Source organism: Pteropus medius, unplaced genomic scaffold (genome assembly GCF_902729225.1).
Source record: "Pteropus medius unplaced genomic scaffold, Ma_sr-lr_union100, whole genome shotgun sequence".
Lineage (NCBI taxonomy): Eukaryota > Metazoa > Chordata > Mammalia > Chiroptera > Pteropodidae > Pteropus > Pteropus medius.
The window spans coordinates 10,939,389-10,958,803 of NW_024351543.1; the positions used below are offsets into that span (position 1 = coordinate 10,939,389).

At 45.3% G+C, this 19,415-nt stretch overlaps 1 protein-coding gene across 1 annotated transcript in view; it reads right to left on the reverse strand.

Moving 5' to 3' along the window:
- The window catches only part of ITGA9 (integrin subunit alpha 9), a 295,468-nt gene that overhangs the window by 82,481 nt on the left and 193,572 nt on the right, over window positions 1-19,415 (reverse strand). The window lies entirely within an intron of this gene.

Consider the following 19,415-nt stretch of genomic DNA (forward strand, 5'->3'; position numbering starts at 1 on the left):
TGGCCTCGTGAAGTTCAACAGTCCATTCCCTTTTCCAGGGCTTGTCCCACCTGTAAAATGTAACCTTTTAGGTCTTTTATAGCCTGAGCTTCCGTCCTCCTAGGACAAGGTTCAGATTTACAGCTTGGGTACATCAACTGGCAAATGTGTAAATGGTTCTTTTATGATGACGATTCTGGTCTCAGTTAAAAAGCTCCCGTTTTTGTTAAGGATAGCTTTTATTCATTCATTCATTTATTCATTCATTCATTCGGGGGGGTGCTTATCTTCTAAAGTAAGGAAAAATGATAAATGTATGGCCTCGCTTCCTCAGACTTAATTATGAGACTAGAGCTTTACAATAATCAAGTACACAAATGTTCTAGAGGCATTTCATAAACATATTCGGAAGCTCCAACATTAAGGCAAAACAGAAACTGAAACACACAACGTCCCTCCCTGCGGTTTGTGCATAGACATCTTACCCTGGGCCTCAACGAGGCCCACAGAATCTGGCCCTGCCTAGCTCTTCAGCCTCGTCTCGGCCTCTCCTCTTGCTCCATCACACTGTCCTTTCCTGCAGTGACCTGAGTCCCTTCCAGTCCCAGCATCTTTGCTCTTCCTGAAAACCTCCCACAGTGCCTCAAGGAAAGCACCCATGGCAACCGAGCGTGTTCCACTTACCACGGCTACAGTCGGTTTCATGAACAGTTCTTCAGATAATCTATTTCCCCAATGGACTATAAGCAGATTGAGGGCGGGGCCTATGTCTGTTTTGCTCATACGTCTCCTATGTCTGATACACATTAAGCAAACAATTTATATTTGCTGAACAAACGAATGGCAGTGTGATCCTACTTGTGATCGAGCCACTTATGCCATTCTAAGCATCCACTTGCCCATCTGAAGTTTGGTGCTTAGAGGTGAGTTAATTCCTTTAGACCTTTAAGGTATAGATTAATGGTTATCTCCCCAAGACCCAGCTCTAGACCATGCAAGCAAAGGGCTCTATGTTATTTATTCAGTCTCTTGTTGGCAGAACTTGCCTTTGACTTATTTAGAGTAAAACAAGACAGAAATAAGGGCTTTTATCCCACGGAAATCACAACTGTCTCTACAAGTGAGCGTCACCTCATTGCACACTGTACACCAGGAAATTAGAACATGTCACAGGATTCCGGTAATGACATGACATAATCAATCATTCAATAGCCTAATTTCCTTGGTGCCTATAAGAGCTTCAGAGCAGAGCCGCCAGAACCTCCTGTTCCAATGGTCCAGTGTTCAACAGGTAACTGTAGAAACAGAAAGGATTGTGCTATTTCCACCTTCCCAACCCCATTTAAGGACAAAGCTTTCATTTGTGATCTTCCTTTTGAGTTCACTTGGGGATTTATTAATTCTAGAGAGGAAAACTCCTGGGTGAGGCTGCTGCCAAGCTTTCCAGGATCCAGTGTAGAGACATGCAGGCACCACAGGAAAGCTTGCTCCAGGAGGAACTGGTTGGGAGCTGGGTCTGCGTGCCAATATTCTGGGGATACTGAAGAGAGCCTTGTTCAGACAAATTGCAGCTGTCTCTGAAAATTCATCAATGCTTCCTTGCCCATTGCCTCCTGCACAAAAAAACCGGTCATGATGTAATGAGAAAGATCTAATTCAATGGAGCACCTGGCACTCCAAAGGGTAATAGACACAAAGCCTCGTGGGCAGCCAGCACACTGCATTAGACATGTAAATAAGCTTCTTTATGCAAAGAAGATGCATTAGAGCACACTGGAGTCAGCCTGTCTGCGCCTGAGTCCCTGCTCTGGCCTTTACCAACTGTGGCTCTTCCTTAACCTCTCTAAACCTTGGTTTCCTCATCAGGAAAACTGAGATCATAATTGGACATATCTCACTGGGCTGTTGTGAGGGCTAAATGCCTTAGTAAAAGTTAAATACTGGGGATAGTGCCTGGCACATGAATAAATGCTCTGGTAAGGGTTAGCTCCTGCTGCCCACTGCTGTGATCATGCCACATACAGAGAAAGAATGTAAGCTTCCTGCTTATGTTTGCAAACACTAGCAAAAGCCGACACCAGCCTGACAAAGACCATGCAAGAGAGAAAATTACAGACAAATCTTGTTTGTAAACAATAGACACTGAATAACAACACTAAATATTAGCAAATGGAATCCAGCGACGTACTAAAAGGATGATACACGATGACCAGAGAGGTTGGAGATTTTAAAATAGAATTGATCTTATTAATGGGTCAAAAAAAAAAGAGAAGCCATATGAATTGCTTACTGTATCAATAATTTACGTATTACTAGTTCATTTTTAAAAGTGGTAATTCCAGTGACCTGAATGATCAAAAGCTTTAGATTTAACTGAATCAGATTTGGTCTCATTCAGAACAAATAATCACTCAGAATGAATACTGACAAAGTGGATTTATATTAGATTGTGTTATAAGTTAAGGTACTCGAACAGGGCCATTTGAGGGAAAAGATTGTGGTCTCACACACCAAAAATCAAAACGAATCTGACTGGTCAGATCAGTAACGTGAGAAGCTTCTGTAATGAACAAAACTTGTTTATGAAAAAGGGGGTCTGTCTGTTTTAGGGCTGGGTACCCAGAAGCAGACTCTGAGATGAGGATTTGCAATCAAAAGCTGCATAAAAAATATGCTCCCAGAGAGACCAGTGAGGGAGCAGGGGAAGCAGGATAGGGGTCGGGGAGGAAATCAGGCTGAGTCCCACAGAGGGCAGCCTTGCCTGATCCCACAGGGGAGCTGTGAAGTGTGTTACGCCTCAAAACTGTCCTGACCTGGGGTGCTCGCTTCCATGCGCCTGCACCAGTCACTGGTCAAAAGCTACCCAGGTCGGGGCACTGTGGTTCTTCACAATTATGGGTAAAGTGGCTCTAGTAGCGTAAGGTCGAGCCTCCAAAACAGGTCACGGATGCTGGGAATGAAAAGCAAACCAAAGTGGGATGTGCGTGCAGGTGGAGGGGCGAACATAGCAGGAAGGGACCGGAAGGGATCAGGGTAGACCACCACTACTGTTGGCTACATTGGCCAACTGGATGGATGACAGACTAGAGGTAGAACCCTCAGGCCCCTGGGGCCGAATCTCCCACAGGCAAGCCTGGCCCATGCCTCAGGCTTGAGAAGCTAACTCTAACTCTTCTGGGAAAGTCAGTGCAAGTGTAGCTTTAGAAAGAAGTCAGAACCAACGTCAAAATCAGAATCAGACTAGAGATAATAAAGAAATCCAAATCTGACAGTAGCTTTTGTGTGATTGGGTTTAAGTATTAGCCTATTGATCAGTGAATCACAGGTTTCCTTTTTAAGGTACTGAAAGCGTTTAAGAGAGTCTGAGATTTGTGAAAAAAAATTCCACTGATTTAGCTGGCGCTCAAAGCTAAGTACGAAAATCTATTAGGCTGAACCGTATGAAATTGCCAATTTTCAGCTATCTCTGACCTACAAGAATATCAATTTCACGTGGGTCACCGTAAAAACCTCTTAAATTCATGTTTTTAATGTACAAGTTAGGCAAGTACTATGTGAATATTTGTAAAATGGTGGCTGTTTCAAAACAAACGAACGGGACGTTAGACATAAAACTGATGGAAGTGACCATTCCTTTTCATGCGTAAAAGCTCTTTGGATTGGGAAGGATCTTACAAACAGACTGCAAGCATATTCGACAAGAAGTCAGCATCCATCATGTTAATGCACTTCTTTAATATGAATAATAAAACATGGAACTCAGGTCTGCAGCCACCATCACGCCCCATTACATTTAAGAATGAGAAGGATGCTCACCACACCCGCCGTTGTTCGCACTGTCTCACAGCGAGAGGCAGAGGATAAACCCAGAAGAAGTGAGGTCTAATGTTAAAGGAGGGGGCAAAATCGCTATTTGCATATGACATGGTTTCTGCCTAAAAAAGGCCTCGATTAACAAAACTGAAGAGCTGAGATTTCAGTTCAGTAAAGTCACCAGTTAAACTTTTATACATGTACTATCCAGCTATAAAATGTAATAGACTGAAAAATTATTTTAAATAAACAAATATCATGGAAAAAGACCCCATTTACAACAGCAAATATCCAGGAATAACAAGAACATGCAGGGCCTAATGGAATAAATGATGACACTTTTCTGAGGGATAGAAAAGAAAAAGAGTAAATAGACAGATGGCAGATTCTTGGATGAGAACCCTAAAAACTGAAAAATGTGTTTATGTTCTTCCAAAAGTAAAGAACATATTTAAAATAATTCCCATCACACGTTTTTTCTGAACTTAAAAGAATGGTTTATTTGAAAGAACAAGCATGTGGCACTAGACAGGAAAAGTTGAAAAGTTGAACACTGGGAGAAACTTCTTCTCCCAGAAACTGAACTGTCACATTGAACTTCAGCAACTGAAGTTCACAGCATGACCCTGAGGTTGCCAGGTCAGGAGACAGGAGAGAGAAATCCAGAAAAACTTCCAAGTGTAAATGGAAATTCAGAAGACCATGACTTCACGTCGGTGTGGGTGGGTAACAGGGTGTTTAACAAATCTCTGGAGACATCTGACTACTTGGAAATATAAAGTTGGATCTCTATGATTTTCTCCTCATACCAAAGGAAATTCCATTAAAAATGAACTAAAAATTTAAATGTTAAAAAAAGGAAAAAAAACACAACAACTATGAAGTACTGATAAATATTTGGGTAGCTCTCCTAACCACGCTCCACGCCTCCCAGGCCACCCCCATCCCTGGACATCCCTCGCTGCAGCCCACGTCCGGCCCTGGGCCTCTGGTGGGCCATGAGCATGTGAGGTCACATTACCTGTTCCACAGACTGGGAGCTGCTCAAAGCAGAGATGGCCTCACTGTGTCCCCCAAAATGAGGCCAAAGCTTCTAGATGGCCCATATGGTTTGAGGCCTGTATTTATTCTAATCTCCTTAAATCCTCCAGCCTGTGGCCTGTTACTCCATATCCTTTCCTCTGAGAACCAGAAAGAAGCAAGTGAAAAAGAAAGAAATGTAGCCAGTGACTAATGCATCAGAGGCCAACCTTGCCTGAGAATTTTCTTTTTTTTTTTTTTTTTGGTGGGGGCTGGGGGGGCAGAGGAGGGTTCATAGCAGACCCCATTGTTCCATTTTCCTGCCCCTGTTTCTCCAGCTATGGCATTTGCATTTTCTACCTGAGGGTTTTCTCTAGTGACAAAGCTGTGCTGGCCTCTATGCAACGTCAATATAATACCTTGTAAGTATTGTAAAGAACTGAATGTCAGAAGTGTCAGGATATTAATGCCCCCAAGAGCAGCCCTCAACCAATGACCAGGGGAGGTGGTGCATAACAACCCAGCTCCCTCACCCCTGGGGTAGGATAACTCTGATTCTATGGACCCAGAGTTCCCAAGAGGGAGTAAGCCCAGTTGTTCACAGTAGTTATCTTGCGTGGTGAATTATTGTCCTTTTTCAGCTGCTTTTTCTCTCTTTCCCATTTTCCTACCTTCATCTCCCAAACAAACTATTTGCATTTGAATTCTTGTCTCTGCATTTACTTCTGGGGAAACCTAACCAACATATGGGTGTTACTTTTGGTTCTTTTAAAGAACCCACAGCATCAATGATTTTCAAGCCTGTGGGACGGGAGCTCACTCACATTCCCAGACCAACGGAGGGTCTGCAAACCTGGGGCCACTGTGGACACCCACATGGACAAAGCACCGCTCTGGCAAGAAAGAGCTGCTAGCTTCAAATGACAAGAATACATGGAACCCTGCAGGCATGGCCCTGGTCCAACGGCTGTCACCTCTGAAAGGCAGACTTGAAGCTGCCACCTCAGTGACAAGTTACGGCACCAAAGGACAGAACTCACTCCTCAGGTCAGGCCTGATTTGACACAGCCAGACTGTCACCAGGTGGGGGTAGCATTGTCCCACGTCTCTGATTCTGGGTGGTTTGCCTTTCCAGGGAGATAAGAAATGATCATACCTCTCCAAACCACTAAGTTGTTTAAAAAGAGCATTCAGCGTTTAAAAACGACTCGTGCGATATAAAACATAATGACAACTGACACAGTGACCATAAAGCACATAGAAAGACAGAAATACCCCTCATCTATCTACATATCCATCCACCATCCATTCATTTGTTCACTCAACAATATTGAGATCCAACTACATCCCAGACACTGCTGTAGGTGTTAAAAATGAATCAGGGAATAAAAAAATCACTGAATGTTATATGGAGCTTGTAGTCCAGGGGGAGGATCCAGACAATTAGCAACTAACACATAGTATGTCAGACTGTAATAAATTTCATGAAGAAAGATCAGGGTAAAGGGATGAGATGTGGGTGTTGAGAATAGGTATTTCTAATCCGGTGACATTTGAGCTTAGATAAGAAGGAGCTGAGGAAGTGGGCCATGCGCCTGTCTGGGGGAAGGGATAGGGCAAAGGCCCTAAGAACAAGATTGATGTGTTGCAAGAAGCACCAGGACGGCCACTGCGGCTACAGTGGAGAGGACAAGGGGACAGTGGCAGGAGACGTGTTCAGAGAGGCAGCAATGGGGTCAGGTCTTATAGAGTCTGCTAGCTTTTGTGAAGAACGAAGCTACTGGAGGGTTCTGAGCCAAGGAGTGTTGGAGCGGGGGGGACGAAAGTGAAAGCGGGGAGACCAATTATGAAGGAAGCCACTGCAGTTAATATCGGGCAAAGTGAGAGGGTGACTTGGGCCAAGACAGAAGCAGTGGTGACGGTGAAAAGGGGTTGGGTTACGGATGAACTCCGCCGGTTCAGCCGACCAGCCGCCCATGGAACAGACGTGGCGTGAGAGCGAAGAGGGGGGCTGAGAAAGACCTCCTGCAAACGGAATAGGTTTTGGAGGATCGGGACCCCATTTTGGACCTCCCTCTGTACTGCTGGAACTGTTCTCATTCTTGATATGGGTGGTGTCTAGATGGATATAGGTGCAGGTAAAAATTATTGATCTGTACACTTAAGACATGTGCGTTTTACTCCATGTAAATTATACCTCCATAAAAACATGCTATTAGAGTCAAACAAACAAACAAAAACAAAAAGGGAAGTACTTTACTATGCTAAGAGCTGTTAATGGGTCCAGAAAGAACACTGAGAAATGACCACTGGCTCCGGCCAGGTGGAAATGATGCTTGTCTCTTTCATTACCTGTCATTAACGCAGCTAGTCTCAAGCACAGTCCACGTCTGGCCCAGGGAAACTTCTTTGCTTTTATTTGTGTACAGATATATTCTCTTTATCTCAATCACAGGCCATGGCAGCTGTGCTCATGGCTCAGAATGACTTTCTTACCCCCAAGAAAGGACACGCCCTCCCGACCACTCTGAGCTGTTCTAAGACTTTCCTTTGGATCCCTCGAAATCTCTCTATGGTTTTGAATTTCTGTTTTCTCTGGCATACGTACCAGTTAGCTTTTTTCCCTTTATGAAGAGTCCATCTCATTGCTTCCTGCATGGTGAGCTCCTAAATGATTGCCATTTTAAAATTTAACGCTAGGGAGAAGCAGCATTACCTCCAGTCACAGAAGCGGAGACTGATTTCCTCAGTCAGCCAACCAGACTCTTGGCAAAAGCAGCTGAGAGATTTCGTGGCGGACAAGACAATGAGAGCTGGGCCAGAAAGTGACGTTAGCACCAGCTCAGCCCCTTACTAGTTCTGTGACCTCAGTCTCGTTAACCTTTAAGAGTCTTGAACATATAAAATGATTGTGTTCCCGTAAGCTTGTGGGTCTTTGTTCCTTTATCTATATATTGCAAATAAGTGTGCCCATCTCTCAGGGCTGCGGTGAGGATTCAACGGGATAAAGTACCCAGCACAGTGCTTGAAGGATGCTCTATCAACGCCTACTGCTTCCCTCCCAGTCCACTCAGGGAGCAGCGGGTTCCTCGTCTGCCCAGAGGGCGTCCCACCTAAAGCACCGCCAGACCCCCCCTCGCTTCAGGAGCATTTAGGATCCTCATCAATGTCTTAGTAAGTTACCAAGTTAGATGATCTCAAATCAGAAGCTATGTATGGCCTTGCTCAGATTTTGCTAGGCATACAAATTTCCGAGGAACTTGTTAAACTACAGAGCCTGATTCAGCGGGTCTGAGATTTTGCATTTCTAACAAGTTCCTAGGTAAATGCCATGCTGCTGGTCCACAGACTGTATTTTAAATAGTAAGGATATAAATGACATAAAGACCAGACAGAACAAAGAATAAATGCATCATGAATAAATATAATTGTATCGCAGGTACCACAGTAACAGAAATATGGTCTTTAGACCTGGTGCAATAATATTTCTATGCTGGGCTCATTCCATAGCAGTTTGGGCGTGGGCTCCACATTTTTAGAAGGAAGATGCCAAACTAGAGAGAACACAGAAACCAATAAACAGAACAGTAAAGAAAGGTCTGGAAACCCGTATACCACACAATCAGAATAGGTACTGGATCTTGGCCTATCTTGAGCAGATGGGCCTGGATGTAGAGCTGTGGCACCTCTTTTGGAGGCCACATTATCAATGACATTATCATTGGAATGGTTTCGTCTTGTGAAAATAAGAAATGCATGGACAGATAAAGGTCACCTTATACTTTGTCAGGGTTCGACATCTAGGGCAGAGGCAGCCTCGCGGGGCACTACTTGATCACACGCACTTGGGCCACATCGCCTGCTGGCTCACAACTGCCCGGGGGCCAGACTCGATTCCCCCAACAGGTGTTTTTGATGACGACTTTTAAAAGATCCTAAATACAGTAATACAGAGCCTGAAAGAACTTCGGCAAAAGGAAAATGAGAGTAACTGTGCTGGTCATCGGCCTATTTGTCTGTGATTCCTTCTCTGTCCTTCCCTGTTTCTGCGGTGTATCTCAGAGACATATACTTATCAACGACCTCTCCCAGGTTTCTGCTGTGGCTGACTCTGCTGCTGCCCCTTCCCCCCCAGTAACAACCTGACTGAGTTTGGGGTGGCAATGTGCCCAGCTAAGAAAACATCTCCCAGCCTCCCCTGTGGCTAGGGGTGGCCATGTGACATGATTCAGTCCAATGAGATGTACACGGAAAATGCTGAATGGAGCTTCGAGAAAGCTCTCTCAAAGGGGGCAAGCCTGTGTCTTTCTCTTTCTTGCTACCTGAATGCAGCTGCAGTGTTGGAAGTGGAACCCAGGAAGCAGCATGCATGATGAAAGGCTAAAGAGAGAGACAGAAGAAGGAACTGGGTTCCTACTGCATCACACACTTGCTCACCAGTCCTGGAATGTTCAATCTGAGATTTACTATGACAAAGGAAAAGTCCACATCTCATTGGGATCAGCTGCTAAAAGTTGGCTTTTCTGCTACGTGCAGTCAAACACATTCCTAAATGATTTTTAAAATCAGTTGCTTAATCCACTTGCTTAAAAGAACAAGACGGGCTGACTAGGGATACTCAGATGCCTTGGGGATGCCAGTGGCCATCGCAGAACAGAGGGGCTAGGGAAGCCTTGACTATTCATATGTCTGGCTTCAGAGGGATGAAATGACAGCTCTTGCAAGCTGGGTTGTAATGCGCCATAGCTGTGCATTCATGTTCTCTGTGAAATTCCATGGGCGTCTAGGTTAGCCAAGTCCCTAATTCAGACGCTGGCAGAAATATCCTGTGTGCAACTGACGCTGAGAACATCACACAAATACCTCAAGAGCTCAAAGATCTTGGTCAATATGCTTGTAATATACCCTTCAGGTGATGGTAACTGTACTGTAGCAATCCCGTTCAGAGGTCTACCTAGACCCCTCGGACCCCCTTTACGTGCCCTCCTTCTGGCTTCAATTTGCATTTGCTTCCAGGAGCCAGTGCCTATGGATCTTCCTCAGAGGCCTGCCCTCAGGCTACTGGAGTCACTCTGTCCATACTTCGCCTCCAGAGTGGAAAACGCCTGAGACTTTTATTCCTCCATAAATGGCCTTGGGAGAACAAAAGCCCAGCTTCCAGGCCTTGAGATGGGACGATGCTGAGGTAAGATCCACAATTCAGAGCTCTCCTGCAGGATCGGGCTATGGCCACCCTCTGTGGTACTTTGCCTGAGATACCTCCCTGCCCTGTCCTGCTCCCCCACTCCCTACATGTCACCCTGGGGAGCACATCCTTCATAAACCACTTGACATGAGTCCTGATCTCAGCATCCGCTTCAGGGAAACCCAGCCGAAGACACTTACGTTCTTCCTGTTTTTTTTTTGTTTGTTTTTTGTTTTTTTTTTAGTTTTCTTTTGTTTGCCTGAGCTTAGCAGGCCATTTTCATGGCTTTCTTTTTTTAAGAGGTGTTATGCTGCTTTATGAAAAAGATTTAAAATCCAAGAATCCCATTTTCCCCTTAAAAGAGGAAATTATTAAATTGCTGTTTTGCAGTTCATTAGGAAGAAAAAAAAAAAAATCCAGAGGTTTAACACATGTTTTCTAAACTCCCCCACCATAGATTTGCCCAAGCCCTTCGGCTCTGGGAAACGTCCTTCTTAATTGATCCTTGTCGTAGCTACAGCTCTGTTGACATTTCTAAAGCAAAACGTAGCCTTCCTTCCAAATGCAGTGAATACACAAATGAAGCTTTTCATATATGTGAAAACTGAGCCCCACCGTGCAACACTGAGGCCACGTTGTGACCTGGAATGGACATCTGGGCTTCTCCACCACTTCCTTACCGCTGACTGCCACAGGAAGGGCCCAGCCCTTCTCCCAGGCACAGCTGCTCTCTGGCTTAGGCTTGCCCTGATCGCAGGGCCAGAAAACGCTAATGTCATGGCCACAGGTAATCCAGGTGAGAAACTACAAAGCTGGCGTGGCCGGGGTACATGGTCCCTACTACCCACTCTCGGTCTTCTTGAGGAGAACTAGGGAACGTGGGATTTACCTTTGACAGGCGGGATGGGGACGACCAACTATGTGGGACAAAGAGCTTGCCGCTGTTAGAGCCTCAGATGGGCTGGGAGCCAGGTGAGGTTTTTCTGCCTGGCATTAGGCAGGAAGTTCAAGGTAAAGTCACCAGGGGGCTTGGTGCATTGGATTAAAAACAGGAAAGGGGCGGAAGAGACTTATTATTTTCTGAGTATCAATATCCACCCTCAGGGCTCTCTTACAAGGGCAAGCAGCAAGTTCATTCATCATCTTAATGGCCGAGCTGAGATGACTATAAACATCTAAGGGTTGCATTTTACTCGGGGCTACTATTAACTTGACGGGAGACACTGGAGAAAGCAGAACACAATGAAAATCAGTTCCTGCCATGAATGAGAGCTGTAGCAGAGGGAGCAAAGGCTGTTTGAAATCTGCTTACACAATAAAGGATGGGGTCCGCCCACCTCTGCCTGCAAATCACTCTGATGTGCAATGTTTGACTTCCCAGCTCCACTCACTCCAATTCATTTTGCTCCTTTGTGTGGATGCAGCTTCTGTATGGAATCTTCTGTCTGAGAACGGGCCGGAGCACTCCCACAAATATAAAGGGACACAAACACATACATGTCTACCTTTCCAGCTCTATCCAGGGTAGAAACTGGATCGGCTTTATCACCCGGCGCCATCTTGTGCGGTTTGCTTTGAAAGTGAGGAGAGAAACTCCTGAGAAGGAGACTGCCCTTTCTGTGGTCAGGGTAGACATACACTGGAAGAATCACTTTACAAGAAAAACAAACTCACAAGCCCTCTATGCCTCTTGTCATAAAGAATAAGCCATTGAAAGCCACCAAAGCTGACCTGGTGCTTTTCCGTCCCAAAGCCACCTTGGAGGCCTAGTTTAATTCGGAACTCGAAGCACTCACTCCTCGGGCAATTTCGAACATTGTCACACCTCCCACATTAGGCCCCTGGCATGGGAGGAAATAAAAGGACATCTGACCGACCCATCGCTCCACCTTGGTCTCTCAAGGAGATTAGAAGGTCATGCAATAACTCATCAGCAGAACTCAGTGACTTATGGACGCTGAGCGCTAACTCTGTTGCTTATGGATGTGAAGGTACTCTGAAGGCTGTAAAATGCATTGTAAGTGGAGGGTCTATAGGAGATAGACCCTCCCCACCGGATTCATGATTACCCCTCCTCCCTGGCCTCTTCCCTCCAGCAGCCCCAAGACGGAATCTCGCCTCTGACGTCCCTGGTCTGTTTCCTTCCTTTCTTTGTTCTTCCTCCTGGATGCCTCCAGCCTCTGTCCTTCCTTCTGCTTCCTCAGTCTAGACCCTCACTCAAAACATGGATGGCCCATCGCTGATGAGGAATCTGAATCCCTCCGCCAGGCTTCACAGGGCCCACCACACTCCTGCAGGCCTTTAAGGTGGTCATCTCTCTGCCCCGTCGTCAGGACACAGGACTTAGGCCCGCCACTGCTTTTGGAGTATGTCACTCTCCTCATCTTCTAAACCCTGATACTATTTGCTGCATGCATCACATATCTGAACAATTGCATATCCTGGAATTTAAAAAGTCACATCCCCAAACCAAAAATTCCAATATTTCAGCAAAAAGTAAATGAAAACAACAATCAACAAGCCTAATTAAAAGCACATAGGAGCCACAAAAGCTAACACAAACGTTTATTTAACTGACTTACATTAACTCAGTTTTATATCACTTTTCAAGTAATTTAATCTTTTTAAAGGCGATACGTTAAATATAAAAATTTGTTCAGTTTAACACTATCTCTATTTTTTGCAGTATAAATGCATATGCACACAGGTGTGGGCACACACACATATAATCTTTTGTTAAGAGCATGAGTCTTGATTTTTAGTTTGAAAGGCAGAGTCAATACCCTCTGACTTACACGTTTGTCTTATATTCCTGCTCTTTTTCCTCTTCCCCCCTTTGGCATTTAATCTTGGTCTGAAGTAGGTGATCGATATGTGATTTCTGAATTATAAAGTGTGTGCTCACGTGTACAAGCAGTTTGGTGTAGGCCTCATTTAATTCTCAGAATATCTCATTTCATAGGGAAGGAAAGTGAGGTGTAGAGAGAAAACTCTTGGCCTGAGGTCACGCTGCCAGCGAGAGACAGAGCTGGAGTGTTGCCTCTGCGTCTGATGGTGGTCAGATCCTCACTTTCTCCCTTCTCTACCTCGGCTGCTTGTGGAGCAAGCATTTCACTTCTCTGCTAAGAGCCTCTACATAAAAAACTCTAGCTTAGCTGCTTCTCACGATCGTTGCAAAGTACAAACATTCCAGCCTGAAAATAGTTTTCAAAACATCATTAGCTTTAAAAATTCCATAGACACTACATTTGAGTTGACCCTCTCCAATCCCTTTCTTCCCCCAAATGCACACTCACACCTGATGCCTTCGAACTCCAGTCTCTTTGGCTAGCTAATCTGCCACCCAGGGACAGACATGAGACCCAGTCAAGGCTGCGGATAGACCAGGTTTCCTAGAAATACAGATCCATGTGACAAACAGGCAGGCAGGCAGGCAGGCAAGAGAATGGGACTAGAACATATGGAAAACAGCTAAGCCGGAGGTCACAAATTGGTGGCCTATAGGCTGGATACGGTCCGTGGACATGTTTTGTTTGGCCTGTACAATGTTCAAAGAACATTTTAATTAGCTGCCAAAGTCATGAGATTTCACATAAAAATGTGGGTTTCTGGCTTTTATTGAAAATTAGGGAATCTGGCAGCAGTGGCCTTCACTCCCACCTGACTGCCATCGACTGTGCCGAGAGCTGGCTGCTCTCTGCGGATGAGGCTGGACTCCTCCTTTCTTCCAGTCTCGGCGGCTTCCCCCTGTCCCACACCTGGCCCCTTCTGCCATTTATAACACCTGCCTTGCCCCACCCCTGTACACTGTGAAGTGTGTACCACTAGTGCTCACCTTAAAACTTTAGTGAAGTTTTATTAGGCTACCTTACAACTTCTAGAAGCCTAGAAACTGAGGTGCTTAGGTTGGAGTCGTGGGAAATGCACACCCCTGGAAGGCTCAACCATTGACTCTTTGGGGGGCTATAAATGTCCCAGCTCCCTCACCCCTGAGGTTTGTATTTCCCTCTGTTTCTCAGATTTGCCCCTTGGGATTAAGCCCCATCACCCACTGCAGTAGTGGTTTAACAGCACCCCTCTTCAGCACCCCTCCGCACCCACCTGCCTATATCATCTCTCCACCTCCCTGCCAGTGTTTTCTTCACCTCCCAAATAAACTAAATTGTCCTCAGTTCTTTGCTTCAAGGTCAGCACCTGGGAGGCCCAGACCAAGATAGTACACACACTGCAGAGAAGAGACTGGGTCCCTTCTCCCCCAGCACAGCCGTGTCTGCAACTCCATGACAAGCTGCTGCATCCCTTTGTGCCCAAAAGTCATCTGGGAGCTCTCTCGCACCTAGCTGGAAGCTTACGCTGTCCACATCCATCCACGTTTGTGTTCCTGTGCATCCTAATAGCCAATATCATGGAAACGTACTCATGAACCCATCCCCTCTGCTCTTCTCTCCCTTGGCCATGTGAAACCTTCATGAGCGTGGGAGCCCAAGCTGACAAGCAACGTCAGCACAGAACAGCAGGCATCAGCATTCCCCAAATGTTCTGAGCTCAGCCACCAACAGGAATTTTACTGGCCCTTTGTCTCTTTCCTTCTTGGTGGATCCCTCTTGCTCCCCGTCCTTTGCTCTCCTCTGCCTTCACTCCTCCGCCGGCCTAGCTCTCTCCTTTACCACCCAAATAAATGGACCCATCCCACCCATCCATCCTAGCCCTGCGATGTTGGCATCAGCTGACGCCAACTCTTCAGAGGCCCCTCCATCTACCCTAAGCCTTTATCTACGGATTTTGTCCAACCAAAGACCAGCAGTTACAATAACGACTTGCTTCACCTTGTCACATTTGTGCTCCGAAGCAACTTCTCAGCATTTCTAGAGCAACTGGCATCTTGTGCTTTAAACTGCTTCGTGACATGCCTTTCACCCACTGAGTTTGAGCTCCCTGGGAGCTGGGACCTGATCTTACCTATCTCAGTGTCCCCTAAGAGCTGGTACTGGCCCTGGCACTTGGTAGGTTCTTCATAACTGCTGTCCAAACAAACCCATTCCTGTTCCATGGAAGCGAGAAGAGCCAAAGCCATTTGTGCCAAGTCGCACCGCAGCAAGAAATGAGAACCAGACTTCACGTCGACTCCAGGGCCACATGCCCGTATGACTTCAGGAGCACCATCCACATTAATCCTATGGAGTGTGTTCTGGGGGTGTCACTCACAGAGAGCCCAACGTGAACATGACCTTGAAGCTGTGTGATGCAGTGGTGCTCCAAACTGTGTTTTCTTTATTCTTCCTGTTCTTCCTTTTAACTGTGTGCCCCTCCCCCCACCCCTAAGAGGTCCCTTTCACTGATCCACAGGAAAATATTACATGACCATTATGTGCTATGCTCCAGACAGCACATGCCAGCCAGTCAACCAACCAGCTGGGTAGCCACTAACAAATTAAGTCCTATTTTATAGAGTGTTTTCAAGTTAGCTTTATACAAGCGAGAGAGAAGTCAGCAGATGGTCATCCATGTGCATGCCACACTTTTATAAGCAGCCTTCCCTTTAAAGGAAGGAATAAGCATAGATCTATGAAAGCAGCCTTGCATTAGGACAGAAAAATCCATCTCAGTAGATATTTTTTTGGTCAGCCTCAGAAACGAATATGTTGCTAATTGTGTGATGACAGAGAAGACTGGAGACCTTGGAAGCCTGGGGCCTGAGTTTCTTTGTGACTTTGGACAAGAAGGATAGCCATCCACCATCCACCCGCATCACCTGTGCAGCTGGGTAAGGCACCTGCCTCGGTGACACCAGGGCTGAGATATGAGGGTAGAGCAGTTCATTAAACAAAATGGGGGTGAAGGGGTTCCTGGGTAGAGGCAACTTCAGTAATAAATTATGACTGGATTCAAGTGTGTATGTGGGGGACGGCGGACAATGCGGCTGGGGGAGAGGGGAGGCGGGAAGGCCCAGGCTCAGAATGGCCTCTCATGAACAGCTGAGGAATCTGAACTCCATTCTGAAGAATGTGAAGCAGCAGGGGTGACGAGATTAAATTTCTTTTCAAATTTTATGGTATAACTGACATTACATGCTTATTTCTAATTAGCCTTTTAAATTATATATTTACTGTGGTAATACTTATTTTGTTACATTTGCTTAGTATTTTAAATATTTGTAAAAATTGCTTTTGCTTATGTCTATGTTTCATTGGCTTTAACACACTTTTTATTCAACAACTTCTGTATTCTTGAGGGCTTTATCTGTAACTACTTCTCACGAATAGTTTCACGGTGATTACAGCTTTCATGGTTATTGCAGGAGATGCTGCTGGCGCCTTGCTCACATTCCCTAGAACCATCCAGAGGGTTGATGACCAGAAGCCTGTCCCCTTCCAGGCCAAAGGCTTCCTGCATCTCTCTGCCCGAGTTGTTCCCTCACCCCAGGAAGTATGGCTCATTGCCCGAGAAAGCAGGAACTGCCAGAGAGTTAAGGTCCTTGGAGTGATCTCTGTGGATGAGCGCCAGGAGTTGGTAGATAAATCCTCCGGCAGCTTCCTCACCCCTCAGGGGAATGACTCTGAGATGTGTTCCACAGGATCTGTCTGAAGACCTACAATGGAACAAAGCCCGAGTTCCCCACAGCGGCCACCTGCTCATCCATGCATACTTCCCTATCTCACATCCCTTCTCTGTCCAAACTCACCACTTCCACACATTGCCTCCTGACATCACTCCCTAAATAAACTACTTGCACCTACATCATTGTGTCAGGGTCTGCTTTTGTGGGGAATCCAAACTAGGAGAGTTAACAGACTCAATAGATTCTCATATACACGAAGATATCTTTATTTTGCCTTCACAATGGAGGGTGAGTTGGCTGGGTATAGAATCCTTAATTCACAATGGAACATATTTTAACTTTTTGATATTAATGTTACAGAAAATAAGTCTGCAGAAAACCAGTTTCTTTGTTTTCTATTAGGTATTAGTAGTACCATTTTCATATCTTTAAAATTAAACCTTTCGTGAAGCTATGTGCAGACATTAAACTGTTCTCGATATTTTTGCCTGGTATTTGCACACCTATTCAAGAAAACGGAGATCATTCTCTGCTCAGGCCTTCTATTCCAACCGTTCTGGAACCATTTCTCTTTGCTGATTCTCCAGTCGCCATCTTCCACATCAGCAGTCTTCACTGTCGTCTTTCCTCATTGCTATGTTCTTTTTCTCTGAATTCTTAGAAATTTTCTTAAATATGCCCTGTACCTCAAGGAATCGACTTTCCACACTGCCAATTCTGCTTTCCTGATTATAACACCTATTTTAATTCTGCCACTGCTTTCTTGGTTTCATTACGATATTTCCTCATCTCATCCATGACCACTATTTTTGCTTCCCTCACAGCCCACGCCATTTTCATTCCAGCCCATTGTTCTACTATCTGATCTTCTGATGTGCTCATTTTTCCTTGACTTTCATCAAAGACACAAATGAATGCTCTGTAAAATTCGCTTTTGTTTTCTGTTAACAACCTTTTTAATAGGTATGCTTTCCCTCTGTATCTTGAGTTTTACTTTTCTTAGTTTATGTGTTAGAATCTTTTTGTCGGGCCCATCTGTATAGGGTGGGTAGGCTTTCTTGGTTCCCCTTCAGTGCCCACCTGGTGCTGTTAGAATCTTGCTCGGGACTGAGCGATGCCATTTACATCCCCAGTTGCAGTTGTAGAGGGGAATTTTTGTTTCTTTACCTTTTCCTGCCACGTTGAAAGTCATTGTGCCTATCTGCTTTTCCAGTTTGTCCCGCCTCCACAGCAGCTATGCGATGCCTCTGTGCCTAGCCACCTTTCTCACACTAATGCTCACCACATCATGAAAGCCCTTGATACCTAGTCAACTTTCTACCAGAGTGTAACCTAGGATTCCCTATGCCAAAAGTTTTAAAGATTGTTGAAATTCAATGTCAAAGAGATAAAAATGATATGATTTCATTTTCCCCATGATTGGCTACAGTGGCTAATGATCTACCTGTGTCCTACAGGTGCATTGTCCTTGACTGACTAGAGCCCCCTCATCCAGATGCCTGGGAGGCTACTCACCACCCTCTGCCCTCATACACGCACAGTGGTCAGGGATGATAGAGGGGTGGCAGTGATGCTCGCCATCACTTCGAAAGGGGACAATTCTGCCGAGTGATTTGTGCTCTGAGCACCCCTCCACCTCTTTCCACTCTATAAATCAGACCAAGGCTAGCTTTTAGGACAGCACCCCGTTACTCAGCCCTTTCCCTGCCCCATCCTGGTTCCCTCACTTCTTTTCTTCTGGAGCACTCCTCCAATAAAGCAGATGCCCCAGATCACATGCAGAAAGTAGGGGATGGGAAAATGTATGCAAAGTCCCTGGTGTATAGTAGATGGTCTATAAATGCTATTTCCCATCCCCCAAATAGTTGTAAAACTAAGGATATAACCATTTGCTCATACAGGCATTCATCACTATATCATTTAAAAGAGAACAAAACTGGAAATAAGTATCTAATAAAAGGAATTTATAGGTAATCCGTAGTATATCCTATGATAGAATATGATGTAGACTCCAAGCTAAAAAGAAAAACATGGCAAAGGGAAGTAAAGATATAGGAAGCTATTTAATTTATGAAATAATACTACCATGTCCTATATACCGAGAGTAGGGCCAGCTCTGAATGTTCTAGCAAACAGAAAGAACAAAGCCTAGTCACAAGGATGACTGGGCCCACAGGTAAAAATAAAAAAAGCCAAAGTGTTCAGAAAAGGCATAGCTATTCCTAATTTTGAGACCAGAGAGAAATTTCTCCGATGGGTCCTAAGGGAGAGCAATCTGTGCAATGTAATGACCTGATCACAACCGCATCCTTTCAGTTACCATAGAGATGAGTTTCACAGGTCCGGTCCCTGAGTAAATTCTTCTCCCCTCTTCCTCCCCACCCCCACCCCTCTAGGAAGATGGCATCACAGCGCAGGAAATTCTGTAAAAGAGATTCTGTGCATAGCCAGAGATACCGGAACCCTGCAGATACTTGGTTCTCTCTGGACAGGGCTTAAACCAGGGACAAGTTTTAGCAGGTAGAAGGTGGAAGGCAAGCATGCCCTTCTCGCCTCCTTCTTGATTACTTTTGGGGCCTCCCCCAACCCTGAAGCTCCTAAAAACTACTAAGCAGCAGAGAGTTTGAGATGACCTCTTAGAAAGTTCTTAGAACACTGCCATTCTAGATGGCTCTATATGCTTCAGCTGCCCCCTAAGCTGGATAAGGTTGGCACAATCCTGCCAAACCTATTGAGTCTGGCAGGATATGGGCCTGAATAGAAATAAGGCTGCCCACTGGTTCAAAGGTACACCCAGTGGTCATCTGTGGGCAGGGCAACAGTTTTCCTCAGAAAGTAATTTTGGTTCCGTTTTAACCA